This window comes from Acartia tonsa, chromosome 2 (genome assembly GCF_053477335.1).
Source record: "Acartia tonsa isolate MP-2025a chromosome 2, ASM5347733v1, whole genome shotgun sequence".
Taxonomy (NCBI): domain Eukaryota; kingdom Metazoa; phylum Arthropoda; class Copepoda; order Calanoida; family Acartiidae; genus Acartia; species Acartia tonsa.
In genome coordinates this window covers 27,918,368-27,938,925 of record NC_137261.1, presented here as the reverse complement: position 1 = coordinate 27,938,925, position 20,558 = coordinate 27,918,368, and the positions used below count along the sequence as shown (strand labels likewise).

Here is a 20,558-nt window from a genome sequence, read left to right as displayed (position 1 = left end):
AAATTTGGGGACTTTAGAGTAAATTTAGATTGGTTGGTTAAAAAGGTCGAGTGTTCTAAACATTTCAACCACTAATTTAAATCTACAGAAGTTATTTTGTGTATCACAAATGAGGATGTACATCAATTTATCAGTCATTATCTCATCCCATTAATATACCGCTCTGATAGCTCTAAAAAAAGTCTCTTTGAAATATAATTAAAGCCTTTAGAAAACCCTATTCAAATTCAATAATATTACAGTTTTTCTGTCTTATAAAAATCTTTTGTTACTTTCTGTGACTTTGTGATGTTAATATTCCCGACGCTATTGGTTAATCTTAAAAAATTTTTAAGACCCAATTGAAAGTCGGCATTTGGTTCTCGGTTATGGGACATACAATTATTTATCCCTTTTGTCCTATATTAATTTACTCTAATATTTCAATAACTTATATTTTGTATTATCTCAAGTGGTTTCTATGTTGGAGGAACATAGAGGAACTATTTAAATCCAGGTAGAGAACAACAACTAATTAAATGACAATGCTCCCCCAAGAAAGCTGTAATTTTAATCAGCTTGCGCTAAATATTTTTTTTAGATTAAAAAGAAAAATAATATATTTTTTAGTGGCATCTTGGCAATTAAAAATGCATGTTTATATAATCTAAAAATGTACGTAATAAAACTAGAATTTCAACTTCAATAAAAGCGTATTTTTTTTAAATCTAAAAGGACATTTTAAAACTACATATTGACAATAGTCGATAACATATAATATACAATTATGTTATTGAGTGTCTTAATAACAAAAATATAGGAACAGATAGTCAGGTAATAACAAAAGAGTTGATACGCTTTTTAGATATATCTCATAGTGCAAAGCAAAAGGATCATATGCTAATTTTATTCATAAAAATAAGTTTGGATACGAATGAACAGACCCAACATGTAGTAAATTTTTGATTTCGACAAATATTTTTTTATGAAATTTAATATCCTTACTCGTACCACCAAAACCCGCGGGTAATAAATTATTGCTACAATATTGCATGAAGAAAGTAGATAAATCAGATAGAAAATAATCTTTAGCTTTAATATAAAAGAAATTTTTTTTTCAGTATAGCTTCGCAACCGATCAATATCCGCTGGATTAAAACTGGTTCAAAGCAAAATCATGTATCGTATTGTATAATAGCCAGACTCTACGAATATTAATATAAAGATAAAAAGTTTTGTTAGTCTAAGCTTTCAGCTCCTAAGGTCTAACAAAACTGGTTTTAATCATATAATTTTTCATTTTGATATCCACGGAAATCTGTCTAAAATACAATGCGATAACTAACTATCATAACATGCAACTTATTGAAATTAATTTATATTAGATCAAAAATGCTTGATTGATATAGCGAAACTAAATTAAATCTAAAGAAAAGAAAATACTTAAAATCTAAATGCTCATTACGGTTATTTTTAAATGGAAATAGGATATATGTTAGACATACAAAGATGTATACTTTCTAAAATGACTATTAGAATAAAAAATGGAGATTTACATTAAATACTTTTGTAAAAGTGCTAGCTTAAAATTTTGTAACGCTACTTTCATTTCCAAATAACTGTGTTTAGGATAGGAGATACAGAAAGTGCCATGTGTGACGGCATAGAAATACTTCTAAATCCTTTTCTTTTTTAGGGGTTTCCGTTACCAATTATCCTCACTTATTTTATTTTAGAAGTATTTTTATGACGCCACACATGACACTTTCCGTATCTTCTAGAAAAGATGGCAATGCATGAAAATAAAAAAAAACCAGTTGAAATAAACTAAACTAACAGTCATCTTATTTTCAGGGAGCCGGGCAGTCGCCCGGTTCAAACTTAACACAAAGAAAAAGAAGCCCGGCCAACCGCCGCCCCCGCCGATCCTGCCGGTCGACCTGGAGCCGGATCTGGACCTTCAAGACCCTGAAATTGATCCGGATCTTGATGTGTGTGATCTCGACGGCGGGGGCGTGGATCAACTTTACCAGGAGGATCAAGTTATAGAACAAGTATAAATGTTCACATTAGTGGCGTGCATATGTTGGGGTGAAAACCTCTGTAACAAAAATTGCATGCTTCAAATCAATTTTATTAACCTCCTCAAAGAAAAACCTATAAAACAAGTGGGTGCTAACTTAATAATTTTATTCTCTACAAATCTTATGTTAAAATACATTTCGGGCGATGGACTTAGTTATATTTTAGTATAAAAAAAAACAATAAAAATCAACCGATATGTTTTGTGAACTATAAAAGGTTATATTAACCTAACATTAAATAATCAAAGATCTGAGATATTTAGATGTATAATGTAAATAGCAGAAGAAAAACTTTATTTTTGATTAAAAAATAAATGTTAGTGAAGAACAAGTGAAAATTGTACCTCAGAATTAATTTGATTATGAAAAAGAAAATCTGACCTTTCATGTGATTTATAAACTATGGCAATTAATGATTGATTAATTATTATTATGAAAATTATGCATTATTATTATTAATAGTTATTTCTCGCATCATATTATAAACAGCTTTCCGCGGATATAAAATGAACAATAAGATTATAACCAGTTCTTTTTTCGCCCCGAGATGCAGTAGGCACTGGCTAAAAAAATCTGGTTTTAAATCTTATGATTGTGTATTTTATATCCGTAGAAAACTGGATATAAAACGATGCTAGACATAATTTTTCAGTAGGGCTGAGGACCGGTTCTAATCCACCGGATATTAATCGGTTTCGAAGTGATACGGGAAAAATCCTGTCTGCGGTTGTGACAAAAATAAACAGATCTAGTCGGATAAACAAAAGAAAAATATTTTGTGCAAGCGTATTTGCAAAAATACATATGAATAGAAAGCGCGCGACCAGAGAAAACGCGCGCATTTATAATTATTGAAAAATGTCTTTCTTTGTATCTGGCTTGATGAAAAATTAATGACCAAATGTTGTAAATATGAAATGTAGAATGATACTGTACGGGAAACAAAGTTTGTTTTGTGTTTGGCAAAAAATTATAAGGATGAGAATATTCATTAAAGCGAAGCTTACAAGTGGTTGATGTCTCAAAATTTGAAGTTTAATTAGTTTTATCATAGCAAAATTAGGTGACAAAATATGTCAATTACCTATTTTTTTACTTTGTGGTTTTCAGAGTGTTATTACAGTAAAGTTTGCTTATAAAAAAATTGCCTAATAAAACAAAGACAGAAAATCTTATAATTGGTTGTGTCAATATAGGATAAAAACAAGGATGAAATTCTAGAACTGTTTCAGGAGTAGAATTTGATAAAAAAAATATGGTGATTAATCAAAAAAAATAATTTGTGACACACTGTATAATATTGTGGAGCCTTAACAAAATATATTTTGAGACACACTGTATAAAATTGTGGAGCCTTAACACAATATATTTTGAGACACACTGTATAACATTGTGAAGCCTCAACAAAATATATTTTGAGACACACTGTATAATATTATGTAGCCTCAACCAAGTATATTTTGAGACACACTGTATAATATTGTGAAGCCTCAACAAAATATATTTAGAGACACACTGTATAATATTGTGGAGCCTCAACAAAATATATTTTGAGACACACTGTATAACATTGTAATGCCTCAACAAAATATATTTTGAGACACACTGCATAATTTTGTGTAGCCTCAACAAAATATATTTTGAGACACACAGTATAATATTGTGGAGCCTCAACAAAATATATTTTGAGACACACTGTATAATATTCTGGAGACTCAATAAAATATATTTTGAGACACACTGTATATTATTGTGAAGCCTCAACAAAATATATTTTGAGTACACTGTATAACATTGTGAAGCCTCAACAAAATATATTTTGAGACACACTGTATAATACTCTGGAGCCTCAACAAAATATATTTTGAGACACACTGTATAATATTGTGGAGCCTCAACAAAATATATTTTGAGACACACTGTATAATATTGTGGAGCCTCAACAAAATATATTTTGAGACACACTGTATAATATTGTGAAGCCTCAACAAAATATATTTAAGACACACTGTATAATATTGTGGAGCCTCAACAAAATATATTTTTAGACACACTGTATAATATTGTGTAGCCCCAACAAAATATATTTTGAGATTCACTGTATAATGTTGTGGAGCCTGAACAAAATATATTTTGAGATTCACTGTATAATATTGTGGAGCCTGAACAAAATATATTTTGAGATTCACTGTATAATATTCTGGAGCCTCAACAAAATATATTTTAAGACACACTGTATAATATTGTGTGGCCTCAACAAAATATATTTTGAGACACACTGTATAATATTGTGTGGCCTCACTGAACAAACAAACTTGTTTCCCAAACAGAGATCACGGCAACAAACAATTTTTACAGTCAACACAAACACAAAACCAAAAAGTATTATATTTAAAAATTATAAAGTAAACAATGTTATTATTATTATGATTATTATATGATTAATCTGTCTTCATGATTATTATATACAATATATTATTATATATATAATTTTTGGTGTTTTATTCATAGTTATTACTCTATAGTTTTAGTCCTAACGTCTAGGTAAGCTCACAAAATGCCTTTACCTTTTTTTTATCATTGTTCTTTTTGTTTCTAGCTTGACTGACATTGAATCTATAATACGTTTACTGAATGTTCCTTAAGGTTTGTTTTAAAATGATTTCTACAGTATTGTGTTTGATGTAAATGCCAGAGAGGAATGGAACATTGGTCTTTTTTTAGTCCCCATAGTCTTATAATAACGTTTTCTTATTCGTTGCTTAACACTGTTGGGGACTTTTAATAAAGTTTAATTGGTTGGTTCATTTAATTAAGTGTCCAAACGTTTCAACCACTAATTTTAATCTACATAATTTTGTAATTTAGTTTATCAACACTGGGAATGTAAATCATCAATGTATTGGCCATTGGCTTATCCCTTTAGATCCCTGTGTAACTATTATTAGTAGCTAAGCTGTAATATGATGGATATAATTGTCCTTGTTTATCAGTGAATGTGTGTATGTGTGTGTGTGTGTCTCTGTGTGTGTGAGTGTGAGTGTGAGTGTGTGTGTGTAAATATTGATATATATTGTTACTGTTGGCTAAGCTGTGATGCACTATATTAAATCACGGATCATAAGAACATTTAGAAACATTATGAAACATTTAAAAAAGACACATCAGAAAGTTGAAATTTTTTTTTTTAAAAGATAAATATATTCAGGAAAGGAACAATTTATGCTTTTTACACAGATACACAAAGTTGGATTACATGATATAAAGATGAAATTAATCTTCATACATACAAGAATATAGAAATCTGGTGGATAGAGGTTTAAGTCAAACTAAATATTAGTAAAAAAAGAACAGATATGAGACGGTTGATCCCTAACATTTGTGATTGTTTTGGTATATCTAAATGTTGGTTGTTTATCCTATCCACACCTATCCAAGGTACACCAGCACCCATTGTATCAAGGTATAGAGTCAGGTATTCTATATATTGATTGTATATCCTATCCACACCTCTTCAAGGTATACCAGCACCCAGAATATCCAGGTATAGAATCAGGTATTCTAAATATTGATTGTATATCCTGTCCACACCTATCCAGGTACACCAGCACCCAGTGTATCCAGGTATAGAGTCAGGTATTCTAAATATTGATTGTATATCCTGTCCACACCTATCCAAGGTACACCAGCACCCAGTGTATCCAGGTATAGAGTCAGGTATTCTAAATATTGATTGTATATCCTGTCCACACCTACCCAAGGTACACCAGCACCCAGTGTATCCAGGTATAGAGTCAGGTATTCTAAATATTGATTGTATATCCTATCCACACCTATCCAAGGTACACCAGCACCCAGTGTATCCAGGTATAGAGTCAGGTATTCTAAAAATTGATAATATATACTATCCACACCTCTTCAAGGTATACCAGCACCCAGAATATTCAGGTATAGAGTCAGTATTCTAAATATTGATCAAATATCCAGTTCACTACCCATAGTATACCAGAAATTTATCAACATTCCAAAATATACTCAGATTTAATTTGATAAGATTTGTTGAATATCTGTACCTATTTCAGTTTGCAACTCTATATATGCACTTTTATATACAAACAAGGAACATTTCACATAATATAAAAAAGCGCAGCATACTTTTGTGGCTAAGATATTTTTTAACTCTTTCTAGTGAGAACCAACCACTGGAATTAAGAAATATTTTATACAAGATGATATTAATTGGATAGTTAAATATAACCGTAGCTGTTTTCAGCACTTTTCATGGCAGGTGTCCCACTTTGATGTGTTCTATACGTAAATTAACCAAGCAGATGGCCGTTAAGATTTACAATCGTAATTATAATACCTAGTATATAATGGAGTAACTTTTGTCTGTTAAGTTTTAATTAAGTTATTCATTTAAGAAAAGTTCCTGAACTAGTTTTAGACTTTTTTGATTTTTTCTCTTTCTTTAAATGAAAAACCTTAAACCTTAACCTTAACCAACTAAATCATACAATTAAAAAAGAAATAAGCTCTGTCAAATAGCAAAACATAAGCCATTTTCCTCTTTATGAACATCTGCTTAAAATCCAAAGCAATTAACATAAAACAAGTTAACTATCCCATTCAAATATACCAGGTAGTAGATAATGCTTAATTTATACGATTCTAATTACTCCCAACTGTAGAATTTAGTTTAGTTTTGTAATTAGAGGAAATTAGTACATTTAGAGTGACTATTATAATGTGGATTATAAGGAAAATTAACTTAAACAAGCATGACAATATCCATAAAAGTGAAGCTTCAAAACGGTAGGACACAAGAACATTAACACTTGTAGACTGTCAGAACTGAATAATCTGAATCATAAAATAAATGTATAAAAGTCTAAACAAGATTGTAAGTAATTTTTTTTTAAAACTGCTCAAATACAGGAAAATGTTTATAGAAATACTTACATTTAAAGGACTTGATTATAGAAATGCTTCGCTTGTAACAATGTACTTTGTTGTCCTAGGAATCAGTATTCCAAAAATCTGGTTGCTACTCTTTCTAAATCGTACTAATACAGGAATCACCATGCAAAACGAAAAAGTGTGCCAAAATTTGACCCATCCTGATAATTAGTCGCGCCAAAAATAATGCATGCTAAAGTGCCAATTTTGTAAATAATATCTGTGATTTGTAAAATTGAAAAAAAATATGAATAAAAGATGATTTTGCCGCCAAATTTTGTGAATCTACACCAGCATCATAATTCTACTTGATTCTTTTTTGTATAAATTATGTTTGTTACTGTACTTATCCTCAGAGAATGAGGTAAAATGAGCTGTTTATTGCTCTAGTCCACAAAGTTTTATAATAATGTTTTCTTTTGGTTAGCCTAACAACTTTGAGGACTTTTGAATTTTGATTGGTTGTTTCATAAAGTTGAATGTTTACATGTTTTAACTACTAATTTTAATTTACAGAATGGGTAATTTTGTGTATCATCATTGGGGATGTACATCAATTTATCCCTTTAGATCCCTTACTTATTATCACTCATTCTCTTTCCTTTCATGTATGTTTTCATCCTTGTTCACTTGCAATTGAAATTGACATTAAGTTCCTCTGTACTTTTCACTTCTCATTCAATTCAATAGTTTTCAAACAATCAAAACTTTTAATATATCATCTAAGTATGACATTTAATAATTTAAAAAACAATTCTTTACTTTCTTTTGCTAAGTGAAATGCATTCTGCCACGGCCTTCCACTTAACCTTAACTTTACTTTGGGGAATAATAGATCTATATAGAATAAATGTACACTATGATAACTAGAGTTGCCAAAAGTGCAATTACCCTTCGGATAGCATAACTATTATTAGGCAGGAATGAAGGAGACAATGAGCTGTGTTTTTACAATAGTCTCCAAAGTTTTATGATAACGTTTTCTTATTCGTTGGTTTAATAACTTTGGGGACTTAAACAGAATTTAGATTGGATAGTTTATTAGGTTGAGTGTCAAAATGTTTCAACCACTAATGTAATACAATGTACAGGAGGGGTAATTTTTTGGATCGCCATTGGAAATATTTATCAATTTTTCGGCAATTGTCTTATCCCAGCCTAATATCCATTGTTCATAAACAACTACCAACTTTATCTTAGCCTAATATTTACAATTATAGTTTAATTTAGATTGTTGTATAACTTTTCAAAGACATGGACAATGTTTTATAGTGTTAGCAGATATTTCTATATCAGAAGCAGAAATATGGCTTTAATCCAACCCTCTTACATTATCATTGACAATGGTTTATATCCCCCTAAAAAGCCAAGGGTAGTGTCAGTTAAAACAAGGATGACAACATCCATAAAAGCGAAGCTCTGAAACGGTAGGACAAACGGACATTAACACTTGTATAGTGTCAGAACTGAAAAATCTGAATATAAATGAATAAGAGTCAAAGCATAATTATTAGTAAATTTTTTGAAAAACTTCTTAGTACAGGATAATATTTATGGACATTCTTATATTTTTAGGATTTGATTATAGAGTTGCTTTGCTTATAATAATGTACTTTGTTGTTCTAGGAATCAGTATACCAAAAATCAGAACAATCGGATAACATACAAATTAGTTGTTAAAAAAGTAGAAAAATCAACATGTTTAAAATGGACGTACGGACATTCTGGTAAGGATTATAGAGATGCTACACTTTCTAAATCGTACCTAACTACTACAGGAATTTACCATGCAAAGTTTGAAATCGATAGGACAATTCTAAAATGCCTAAATTAACGAAAAAAAGCTATCTATCTTGGAAGGACAGACATACGGACGGACGGACCAACCCTAATTATAGAAAAGATTCGCTTCTAAAAAGGCACACCCTCTTTAAAGTTAAGCAGTCAAGGGACGCTTGTTTGAATTTTGATTATGTTGATTTTATAGGAAAGGGTGGACATTAAAACACCTATCTTGATGTCTGTAATTTAATCCCAGATAAATCTCACACCCTATACAACCCTTTCGATTTTGATTTAAGGGATGTGTCAAAATTATGATCATGTAAGCTTCGCGCACTTTTCTTGCAAAACCCAATGTACCCTATTGTTTTTAATAAATAAATGGCCGATAAATTGATGAACAATTGAACATCCCCAATAATGATACAAAAATTACCCCTTCTAGTTATTAAAATTAGTGGTTGAAACGTTTGAACACTCAACTTAATGAAACAACCAATCAAAATTAAATGAAGTCTCCAAAGTTGTTAAGCTACTAAATAAAAAATGTTATAATAAAACTTTGGGGACTAGTGTAATAAACAGCCTATTGTCCCCTCTCTCATTCTTAAATCGGATAGTGGAAGCAATCTTTGTTCCTCTATTCTTTACCTTTATTTGTGGACTTAAAAGATCAATTCGCAGAAATGTCATATATTTTCTCCATACTTACACAACAGTCAGGGCAAAAGGGATATGCAAAAATATATATTGTTGCATATTCACTTTGGATAAGTTTTGCTTCATGACAAAGGAGGTCATATTTTCGCGTATTTTCTGCAAAGTTGTGTGTTACAGTTTAGTCAAATGCGCTTATTAAGTCAAACTATTCTTAATTATGACAATTGGCTGTTTTGTACCCTAGTCCCCAAAGTTTTATAATAACGTTTTCTTATTCGTTGCCTTAACAACTTAGGGGACTTTTTGATTAAGTTAATATTCAAACGTTTCAACCACTAATTTTACGTTACAGACGGGGTAATTTTTTGTATCATTGGGGATGTACAATGTAATTATATCTAACGGCCATTGTCTTATCCCTTTAGATTCCTGTATATGTTGGGTCTATTTAGTGTAGAGGGGAGAAATAAGAGGGAAACAAGTGCATTCTGCATTACTTTTTAATCTTTCTCTCATTTCCATCTATCATACTAATATCCTAATACTCTCTATCTCTCTCTTTCTCTCTATCTATCTATCTATCTATCTATCTATCTATCTCTCTCTCTCTCTCTCTCTCTCTCTCTCTCTCTCTCTCTCTCTCTTTCTCTCCCTCTCTCTTTCTCTCTCTCTCTCTCTCTCTCTCTCTCTCTCTCTCTCACTCTCTCTCTCTCTTTCTTTCTCTATCTCTCTTTATCCTCTCTCTCTTTCTCTCTTTTATTCAATGAAATACTTTTAAAAACGCATAAATCAAAATAGAAATCTATTATCATTTAATGCCATAGGTATAATAGGGTTGCAATTCAAAAATTTTATTCTTCGTTTTTTGTGTTTGTTAAAAGTTTGATATTTGATATTTAATCGTCAAATTAGTATAAAACAGAACAAAATAATTTGTTCATTCATTATTAATATATGTATTGTATATAACAAAAGACTGATTTATCTCAACCCAAGGCTACTTTATCAAACTAACATCTTTGTACAGGCCAGATATATATCCAAAAAAACTAAGGTTTTCATTCTCAATCGTCCTGTAAAGAAAAAAAAAACACTTTTATATGTATCTTTTTTTGTTTTCCGATTGTAGAGATGCATCGCATCTTTTCAAAAAAGTGGGAGAGGAAAAATACTGTTAAAAATTGAATTTTCATAATTTATATTAATAAAAACGTATACCTATAAAATTGATCGTCCTTACTTTTTTTTGTAATATTTTTTTGGAAGATGCATTTTCAAACAAACAAAAAAAAGCACATTTTCTAGTACTTAACAACAAATATAAAGTGTTTATAGGTGTAGCATTTATTTACGTCCAAAATATTGTGCTGACGGAAATGGACGGAAATGTGTTTAATTATACCAGAAAAAAAGAGATGGGATACATTGCATTGGCAGGGTGTGGGTAAATTGTCAGGGATCTGAAGGGATAAGACAAGCTTTCTCTGTATTCGCTAGATAATCATTTAAGAATCGAAGGAGAATCCCAACCTCACGAGGTAAGGTAAGGTAAAGAGATAAGACAATGGTCTATACATTAATGTACAATACATCGCCAATCATGATACGCAAAATTAACATTACCCCTTCTGCAGATTACAATTATTGGTTTAAAAGTTTGGACACACCAATCAAAGTCAATGAAAGTCCCCAACGTTGTTAAGCTAAAGAATAAGAAAACGTTATTAAAAACTTTGAGGACTGATGTGATGAACAGCCCAATGTCCCCTCCCTCCCTGGGAAATTGTAATGTTTGTCTGAGAGTATAATGACCAACTCCAAGTGAATATTTGGAGCCTGGTGCCAAGAATAACCATGTCAATACACAGCCAAACAAGCATCAAAGTAGGGTCCAGGGATCGGCAACCGCAATCGCAAAAACTGTTGTTTTTGTTGTTGTTGTTGTGAATTTGATTATTATAATTGCCAACAAAAGTTACCCTTAAGCTGGAGGGAAATTGAGGAGGCAGAAGACTGTAATTATTATTGGGTATTATCCTCTTAGAATTTTTTTTCAATTTTGAAAATTTGAGAAAATTTCTTTCTGATACATTAAGTACAGTTTATTTTGCTTCTGAAATTGATTTCTTACACGAGGATGCCGAGCCCTGAAATTAACAAAAATAAATACAAAGCAAAGCTTCTCTACAGTTCACTTTTTTATATTCCTTAATGCTCTGGGAGAATGTGATTTTTTGGCTGCTATTTAAGTTTAGTTGTGCTTTTTTTTAAAAAATACCCCTTTTCGAAGAGGATAATAGTATATTACTTAATTTGTCTATCGAACATACAAAAAAGCGTAGAATAATTTATGACTTTTTATTTTTGTACTGAAAGTTTTTTAAGATGAGCGCCAGATTACCCTATTTTTCTGAATTTGATTATTTTAATTTCTCGGTCAATAGCTTAAATTGCCCTCATTCCATAAAAAAGACATTGTCTTCACAGTCTGAAAAATTCAATGAAAATGTTTTCAATAAAAATATAAGAGAATATACCAAAATTATTCGATCCTTAAGAAAATGTGATGTATATTATTCACTTACTAGCATTTAGGGGCTCTGTAATGTATGGAAGAGGCAGAGAAGAGAAGAAAAATAGCCTAAAACCATCCTAGGACTCGAATCTAAAAATAAAAAAAACTTTACAGGGATCAATGTAAAGCTATCCAGAAATGAAGATTTTGTTCGGTTCAGCGGTTAGCGAGAACCTTCGCTACAGGCAACAAAACGCTTACTAATCTATAAGCTAGCAAAATATGATAGCAAAAATATTATATAAGTATTTATATTTAACAAGGATGACAAAATCCATAAAAGCGAAGCTCTGAAATGGAAGGACAAACGAACATTAACACTTTTAGAGTGTCAGAACTCAATAAACATAAAATTAAGTCTATACAAAATTGTAAGTAAATTTGTTGCAAACTAATTAAATACACAATACTGTTTAAAGACATCCTGACGTTTTTAGGACTTGATTATAGAGATAATTCGCCTATAACATTGTACCTTGTTGTGATGGGAATCAGTAATAAAAAATTAGACGAATAGGATACAAAAATCTGTTGTCAAAAAAGTTAAAATATCTGCTTGTTTAAAATGGACGTACGGACTTTCTGGTAACGATTAGTAACGCTTTCTAAGTCAAACCTACCTGTCATAGGAATCAGCAAGCAATGTTTGAAATCGATTGGGATATTCGAACCTGTTTAAATTAACGAAAAGAGCCAACCGTTACGGACGTACGGACGGACCGACCCGTCCGACCGACCCTGATTTTGTGTGTTGCCTTATAAACACTAAACAGTTTTGTCCAATATTCAAAAAGCTGTCTCTGACGAACTGTTGAATTGACTTTACTAATAGAAAATTTTTGCTTTTAAAAATAGCCAAAACAAAAAATTCTAAGGCTCACAGTCCAGATGCATTTAATTAATTATATTTTGTAATCACACTCATTTATATCAGAGAGAGAGGGGTCAATAAGCTGTTTATTACACTAGTCCACAAAGTTTTATAATTAGTTTTTCTTATTCGTTGGCCTAACATCTTTGGGGACTTTAGTGAATTTCAATTGATTGGTTTATTAAGATGAGTGTACATACGTTTCAACCACTAATTTTAATCTACAGAAGTAACTTTAATTGGGGATGTACATCAATTTATCGGCCTTTAGTTCCCTGCATTTATATGTATATTATGTGATGGCTAATAAATGTATTAAAATCAGATGAGATTTCAGGTTTACCATAGCTGTCATGAATCCATTTCTGATCACTTAATGTATTCCAATAATAAATCATCATATGTGTATTAATCTGATAAATTATGCATTTATGCTGCTTATCAATTTCTGTCAACCATCACTTTATATTTATTACTAGCGGCTTCGCCCCTAGCCTCTAGGGGCTTTGCCCCAAGAGATGGTAAAAAAAAGTTAAGATGAAATTCGTAAAAAAAATAAGAAGGACCAAGGAAATCTTTAACAAAAAAAATGGACCAAGGATATTTCATACAAAAAAACCCCAAAAAACAAAAAATCGTGGGGGGATTTTTTTGTTTTTTGGGGGGTTGGGGGTGTCCCAACCCCCAAAAAATATCCTAAAACCACCACAGGACCAGTAGGTATATACCCTGAAGAGTAGAATCCAATTGGTTCAGTGGTTACCGAGATTTTAAGCTTCAGACGGACGGACGGACAAATATCATTCTACTTTGTATTATAGATATAAAATGATATACAAAGAAAAGAAATAAATTGTTTTGTTCCTTTGTTTTTTACAAGATTTTAACATATACAACATAATTATCTAAATGTTAAATTTTTGAATAAGGCATTTCTTTAACTACGTTGTCATAGATAATTATGTACGTGTTAGGTTATCAAGTTTCTTGCATTTAGGCAATTTTAAAAGAGCGGATTTTTATTTAAACTTTTAAACAATTTGTTGTTTGTTCAGTAATCCTATTGTATTAAGTAATAACGTTTTTTGTCTGAAGCTTAAGATTTCAATAACTTCTGAACCAATTTAGTTATTCATTTTAAAGTACAGTAAAGCTAAAGGCTAGGGGCGAAGCTGTTAGTATATTTTCAGCTACTACTCTAAAGAGTAATTTTTTTCGCTCCATTGTCAAATTTGTTAGTATTCGTTTTCATTTAATAATTTTGGGGACTTTAGTAGATCTTAATTGGTTATTTTATTAAGTTGAGTGTTCCATCGTTTCAACCACTACTTTAATCCACAAAAAGGGTAATTTTGTGTATGATCATTTATCGGCAATTGTTTTATCCCTCTAGATCTCTACCTACACATACATTACAAGCAAACACAATAAATTGTTTGTGCACATTTATCTTGTACAACTTTCTAGTCCATAACTTAGTAATAAGAATAAGTCTCCACATATATCTACAAGTATTGGCAGCTGCATGCATTGGTATGACGCATTCAAATGTCATTTTTTAAAGGCGAAGCTTTTCTATAATTAGGTTAGGTCCGTCCGTCCGTACGTCCGTCCGTCCGAGATAGATAGCTTTTATTCGTTAATTTAGGCATGTTAGAATTGCCCTATCGATTTCAAACTTTGTATGATGATTCCTGTAGTAGTTGGGTACGATTTAGTAGCAACTCTATAATCATTACCAGAATGTCCGTACGTCCATTTTAAACATGTTAATTTTTCTACTTTTTTAACATCAAATTTTCAAGTGTTCTAATTATCCGTTTGATCTGATTTTTGGTATATTGATTCCTGGGACAACAAAGAACAATATTATTAGCGAAGCAACTCTATAATCAAGTCCAAAAATGTAAGTATGTCCATAAACATTATCCTGCTTCAAGCAGTTTTTCAACATATTTACTTACAATTTTGCTTCGACTCTTATACTTTTCAATTCTGATTATTCAGTTCAGATACTATACAAGTGTTAATGTCAGTTTGACCTACCGTTTCAGTGCTTCGCTTTTATGGATGTTGTCATCCTTGTTTATTTAATGTTTTCTTGTCTGTAGATTAAGATTTTGATAACTTCTGAATTGATCTAGTTCTGTTGTTTAGGGTAGCTTTATATAGGCCTCAAGTTGGTTTTAGGCTGTTTTATTTTTAGATTTATTCTTAGGATTGGCTTTGTTTTATGACCTTTTCTTCAAATACAGAGCTCCCTATATGCTAGGGGCGCAACTACTATTTATTTTATATAAAACACAGCTGCAATCAAAGCCGACTTTAGAAGTTTTGTTGCAGCCACAAATTTTAAACACTACAGCAAAGTTGCACCTAAAAACCGCAGTCGTTGAATTACTGTACATTTTGCTGCTATCAGTTTTCATTTGGAGCAATGTCAATTTTCAAAAATCTGCAGAATTGACCTAAAAGTTCTGAGCTGTATCTTTAAATCGATTAGTGCTGCCCCCTCCCACTGCCAGTGCTGCCAATTAAACATAGATTTTTAGATAAAAATGACAACTGCTACTGAGCCGGTGGAGCGTTTCTCGGCTAAACACGTCCATTTTGATATAAAGATCGTTATTAGGTAAGCAGCTTTCAACATTAGCTCGCTATGACATCTGTAAAAAGATCGCTGTGATCTCTGTCCTTAACAATCAGTGGTCAAACCGCATTATAAATGACAGGTAGAGACTCCTGGAAAATATGGAAATAGTTGCCAAACAAATAGAAAGGAAAAAAAAACTTGGTATAAAAGTTTTGTGAGTATTAGAATACACAGGATCTATATCAAATGTGGTTAATATTTATCTTGGTAAACATATACATTAGGCTATACATAAGTTTTTTTTTTACAAAAATAAGATTTTTAAAATTAAGTATTATGTCTATCACAAAAAAACGCGGGAGACATCCATAATACAAAGTAGCTTGATGTCTGTCTGTCCGTCCGTCCGTCGGTCCGTCTGTCCGTCCGTCTGTTTGTCCGTCTGTCCGTCTTTCTGTCCGTCCGTCTGTCCCTTAAGATCTCGGTAACCACTGAACCGATTGAATTCTACTCTTCAGGGAAGATATGTACTGGTCCTGTGGTGGTTTCAAGCTATTTTCTTGGGGGGTTTTTAGGCAGTTAATTTAAAATGCACCAAAGGTACTTTTTTTAAATTACATTTTTGGAACAAAGCTCCTAGGGGCTAGAGGCGAAGCCGATAGTAATATATAACGCAAAACATTCAATTGCCTCATACGGGCAGGAATGCTGTCCATGACACTAAAACGCAAGGTACAACAACCCATGATAACTAAGGAGAGCCAAATGTATCCCTTTCTGTCTAAACACCCGGGGTATTAGGTTAAGTAACACCCATCAGACAACCAACTGTTTGATTGTACGACCTTAGTCTGAGAAGTCCTAGCTGTGAAATGACAATGAGTTGCGCCTGTTGATACCATATAGATTAACCTTACTTTTGAAAAAAAATCTGCGTTATTTAAAAATAAAAATAAGTTAAATTTGTATTATGTATGTATCATGTATACAAATAAAATGAATTTCTATTCTGTTTGTTTGTTTACTTTCTTCTTCGTGAATTTATTCGTCTTGAACAGTTGGGAGGCGAAAATATTTTCTTTTTAATATATAACATGATTACATTGTACTAGTAAATTGACGTATAGATGTTTACTCCAAACAAATACTGCCTTATTCTTCATTGACCCTAAATTTAGCAGAAAACTGTTTCCTAAAATTTGTGTTTTCTTACGAATGATACCAAACCTATAATCGAAATGCCGAGAAAGCCCATCCTTTTTCTAAAGTTTTTTTTATTGTAAGAAAATTTAAGTTAGTTAATTTACTTTTTTGGACTTATGGCAGACCAACCCCAATTCTCCTCTACAATATAGCTTCTCATAGGTCCTAGGTGGCCTCTAGGAGCGTACCTACTAATAAAAAGTAAATTGACAATAGATTGCACATCTGAAAAGTGTCGTAGTTGGGTGTAAGGGGGTATCAACGCCCCCCTAAAATTTGAAATTGTAAATCACTGTGCGCGCCACTGGAACAAATTTTCAAATCCTATTTTAACCCAAGTTTAATAAATTTGAAAAAACAAAATATTTTTCATTTATCCAACTTTTAAAACCACATATTTTTTCTGTTAGAGAAAGATATGTTTGCATATTTACCTTAGAAGTTTGTTTACAATTTTTTCTTTCAATTTAAACAATGACAGATATGTTTTAAATAGAGCAGCATCAGAAAAAATCTATATTTTTTAGAAGTCTAGTGTTTTTGTACAACATTATATCCTTATAGTAAAGTTTGTCTGTTTGTCTGTCTGTGGGTACCGAAGGATATCGCTAACCGCTGAACCAATATGGTTCTTTTTTCAGGGTAACTTTTCATGGGTCCTGAGAAGGTTTTTAAATATTTTAGGAGAGAGTACCACCAACCTCACAAGATAAAACACCCCTAGAAAAAATCCGCCAACCCCCAATTTTTTTAAAATTAAAATAAAAATGGGGAGAAGGGGTCAGCCTTCTTCCTATTTCTTTTTTACTAGTAATGTTTGCGTTTTAGGATCTACCGTTTGTGTTTATGCAATTAATGAATAACAATAAAGAAATATTGTTTAAGATGATTGTTTGGTCAGATTTTCCAAGTTATAGAATGGCTTAACTACAAAAAAATATCTCAAAGTGACGATACAATTATAATTTGTATGTATGGGAGTGAAAACGAAATTTTTTCAATAAATTTTATAATAATAAGACCACTATTTCTGTATCTTTAAAGTCATAACTAAATCAATAACCCCAAACCCCCACCCCCTTCTTAAAAAAACACACACCTTAAAAATCGGTTAATCTCTGCAAATTCCACAGTCAATAATATCAATAAAGTAATTATTAATTTTAATACTTTTAAAATCACAATTTAGAAGTCAATTCTTAATGTTTTCTTTAGAAATCAAAACATGTTGTTGAAAAAAAAGATTTTTTTTCGAAATATTATTTCAAAATAGTTTATTTGTTATCTGTATTCACATTTAGAACTCAATATGAATAAAAACAGGACGTATATAATATACATATAAATGTATTGTGTTTAAATGCGAATCTTTTCTTCATTTAGGATTGTCCGTCCGCCAGATAGATTCTATCATTAGTTAGAATTTGTCACTTTTTGCCCTGACTTCTAGAGGCGCTGCATTAGGAGGGCCCTAAATCTAAAGATAAAATATGCCTTAAGGTATCCCAGAACCTATTTGAAGTTTCTCTAAAAAAGTGTACTGAATCAGTTTAGTAGGTATAGAAAAAGCCTATGTTTCAGACAAAAAAAATCTCACTACTTTGTACAATAGTTGCAGCTTCGCCACTAGCCTCTAGGGGCTTTGCCCAAAGAGGTAAACAAAAATTGAGATGCAACCACTAATTTCAAACTGATCAAAAATTTGAGTTAGATATTTTGTTTTTTGGGGTGGTTGGGGGTGTCCCACCCTCCAAGAAAATAGTCTAAAACCACCACAGGACCAGTAGGTATATACCCTGAAGAGTAGAATCCGATCGGTTCAGTGGTTACCAAGATCTTAACGGACAGACAGACATCAAGTTACTTTGTATTATAGATGATGATAGCAACTCTTAATTAGTTCCCTAAATATCGGTTGTTTAATTTAAAACAAGTTTTTTTTAAATTGTTCATTTATTTTGTTAATTTTCGGTTGTTTTATTGTATAGATGTGCTTCTATGGATGTTATCATCTTTGTATAATGTTTATGTCTACATCTCTCTTGACATGAAATTTATAAAATATGTAATCCCACTAGAATATTCTATATCTACACGACAAATAAAAGTTATGTGTTTTCCATTTGTCAATACATTGAAAATAATACACAAAGGAAAATGATATTCGATTTTCGATGTCAGTTTGTAGAATTATTTTTTGGAATATTACATATTGAATAAAATGAAGTGCTGGTAGTTTTTTTTGTGCATAATACAACGTAAAGATACGGTAAACTTTTTTTATAGTCCCTGTAATAATATCACTATAGTAGATTACTACCTGCTTCCCTTTTCCATGGACTTTTTTTTTGCCTGCTTGCAAATTGTTTTCTGCTACTTGGCTGTCAATATTTCCGACACTATTGGTTTGTTTTCAAAGACCCAATTGAGAGTCGGCACAAAGTCATTGGTATGGAGACATACAGTTATTTAACCATATCCCCCTTTAGTGTTTTGCTCTAATCCTGTAATAATTGTATAAGCAGTAGTAATCTATCAAAGGATTTGTTAAAGTCGAGATATCGTTATTTTTTTGGCAGGTTATGCTTGGCCACCCTTTTGTGCAGAAACTAGGTTAAGGCAGTAAACCTAGCTATTAAATATTAACATTTTTAGGTTAGCAAATTTGTTAATAGGTAGTTTGGGACTAGTAAGGGCTTCCCTAAAAAATGCTAACCTAAAAAGTAGCTTAAAAGTAGCTTAGGTTAGGCCTCAAACCTAGCTCTGTGCCGCACACTTGCAAACTGTGCGAAAAGCCAAAAAAGTGTGCGAGGCCTGTAGCGCGCTTATTTTTCAACAAAAATCCTAGCTTTTTATAACTTAAGCTTTCATGGGCATGTTCTTGATGCCTATAAAAAAAAATTTTGAAAAAATCGACTCCTCTTTGGTTAGGTTCGATTTTTAACCTATACCCCAGAAAATAGACCATATTTTGAAACTTACATATATATCCCTATTATTGTCTAGATTAAGAAAATTCGTAACTTCGGTTCTAGTTGACCGAATCTAACATTTTAAGTGTCTACGGATATCAGCGCGACGAGCTCTTCAAAAGTGTCCGATGTAATCGACCTCGCCAGAGGCCTCTGGCGGCCTCCAGCCTCGAAAAACTAAAAAAGACACTTGTAATTTTTTTCTTCAAAATCCTAAAATTTTCTAAAATTGACGTCAATCAGTCAATTTTTGAGCTATATTGACGTGTAAGTACTCTAAAAATTCGTCTTTTCAAGACGAATTCAACCACGTTGGTCATGTCCAAATCGGTCCAGTGGTTCACCGTAACCTAACTTAACCTATGAAACGTATTTTTTGGCCTCATCGCTTTACCTTGTAAAACGTGTCTTAAAATTAGTCTCAGCTCCAGACCATGGAAAGAGAAGTTGTTTGTCTCATTGAGACGCGTCTTTAGAGTACTTAACGAGCTTCCTAGGTCTAACCTAACCGAAATGAGATCAAAAAACGTCTTTTTAGTTTTTTGAATCTCAAATCAGTTAGGTTTGAGGTACAGAAACGTGTAAGTACTCAAAATAATTGTCTGATCTAGACACGTTTAACCACGTTGGTCTTGTCCAAATCGGTTCAGTGGTTACCGAGTAATAACGGTTTAAAAATTAGGTTAGGTTTTTCCTATTTTTGTGAAGGTTGCGTGATTCACTCAACCTAGAGGGTTCTAGTTTTCATCATAGGCACGGGGCAGTTAATATTTATCAGCGCATGTAAAAAAAAGTGCAAAATTCGAAAATTTAGGTTAGACTAGGGCGATTTTAAGCAAAATCAGATTTTTAATCGTACAGGGCGATTCCTGGAACGATT

At 31.9% G+C, this 20,558-nt stretch overlaps 1 protein-coding gene across 1 annotated transcript in view; it reads left to right on the top strand.

The window, feature by feature from the left end:
- Positions 1–3,345, top strand: part of LOC145308561 (potassium voltage-gated channel protein Shaw-like) — a 44,748-nt gene extending 41,403 nt beyond the window's left edge. Inside the window, exon 11 of the mRNA XM_080150277.1 lies at positions 1,834–3,345. The gene's annotated coding sequence lies outside the window, so the exon portion shown is untranslated. The remainder of the gene's footprint in view (positions 1–1,833) is intronic.
- The last annotated feature ends 17,213 nt before the right edge of the window (positions 3,346–20,558 follow it).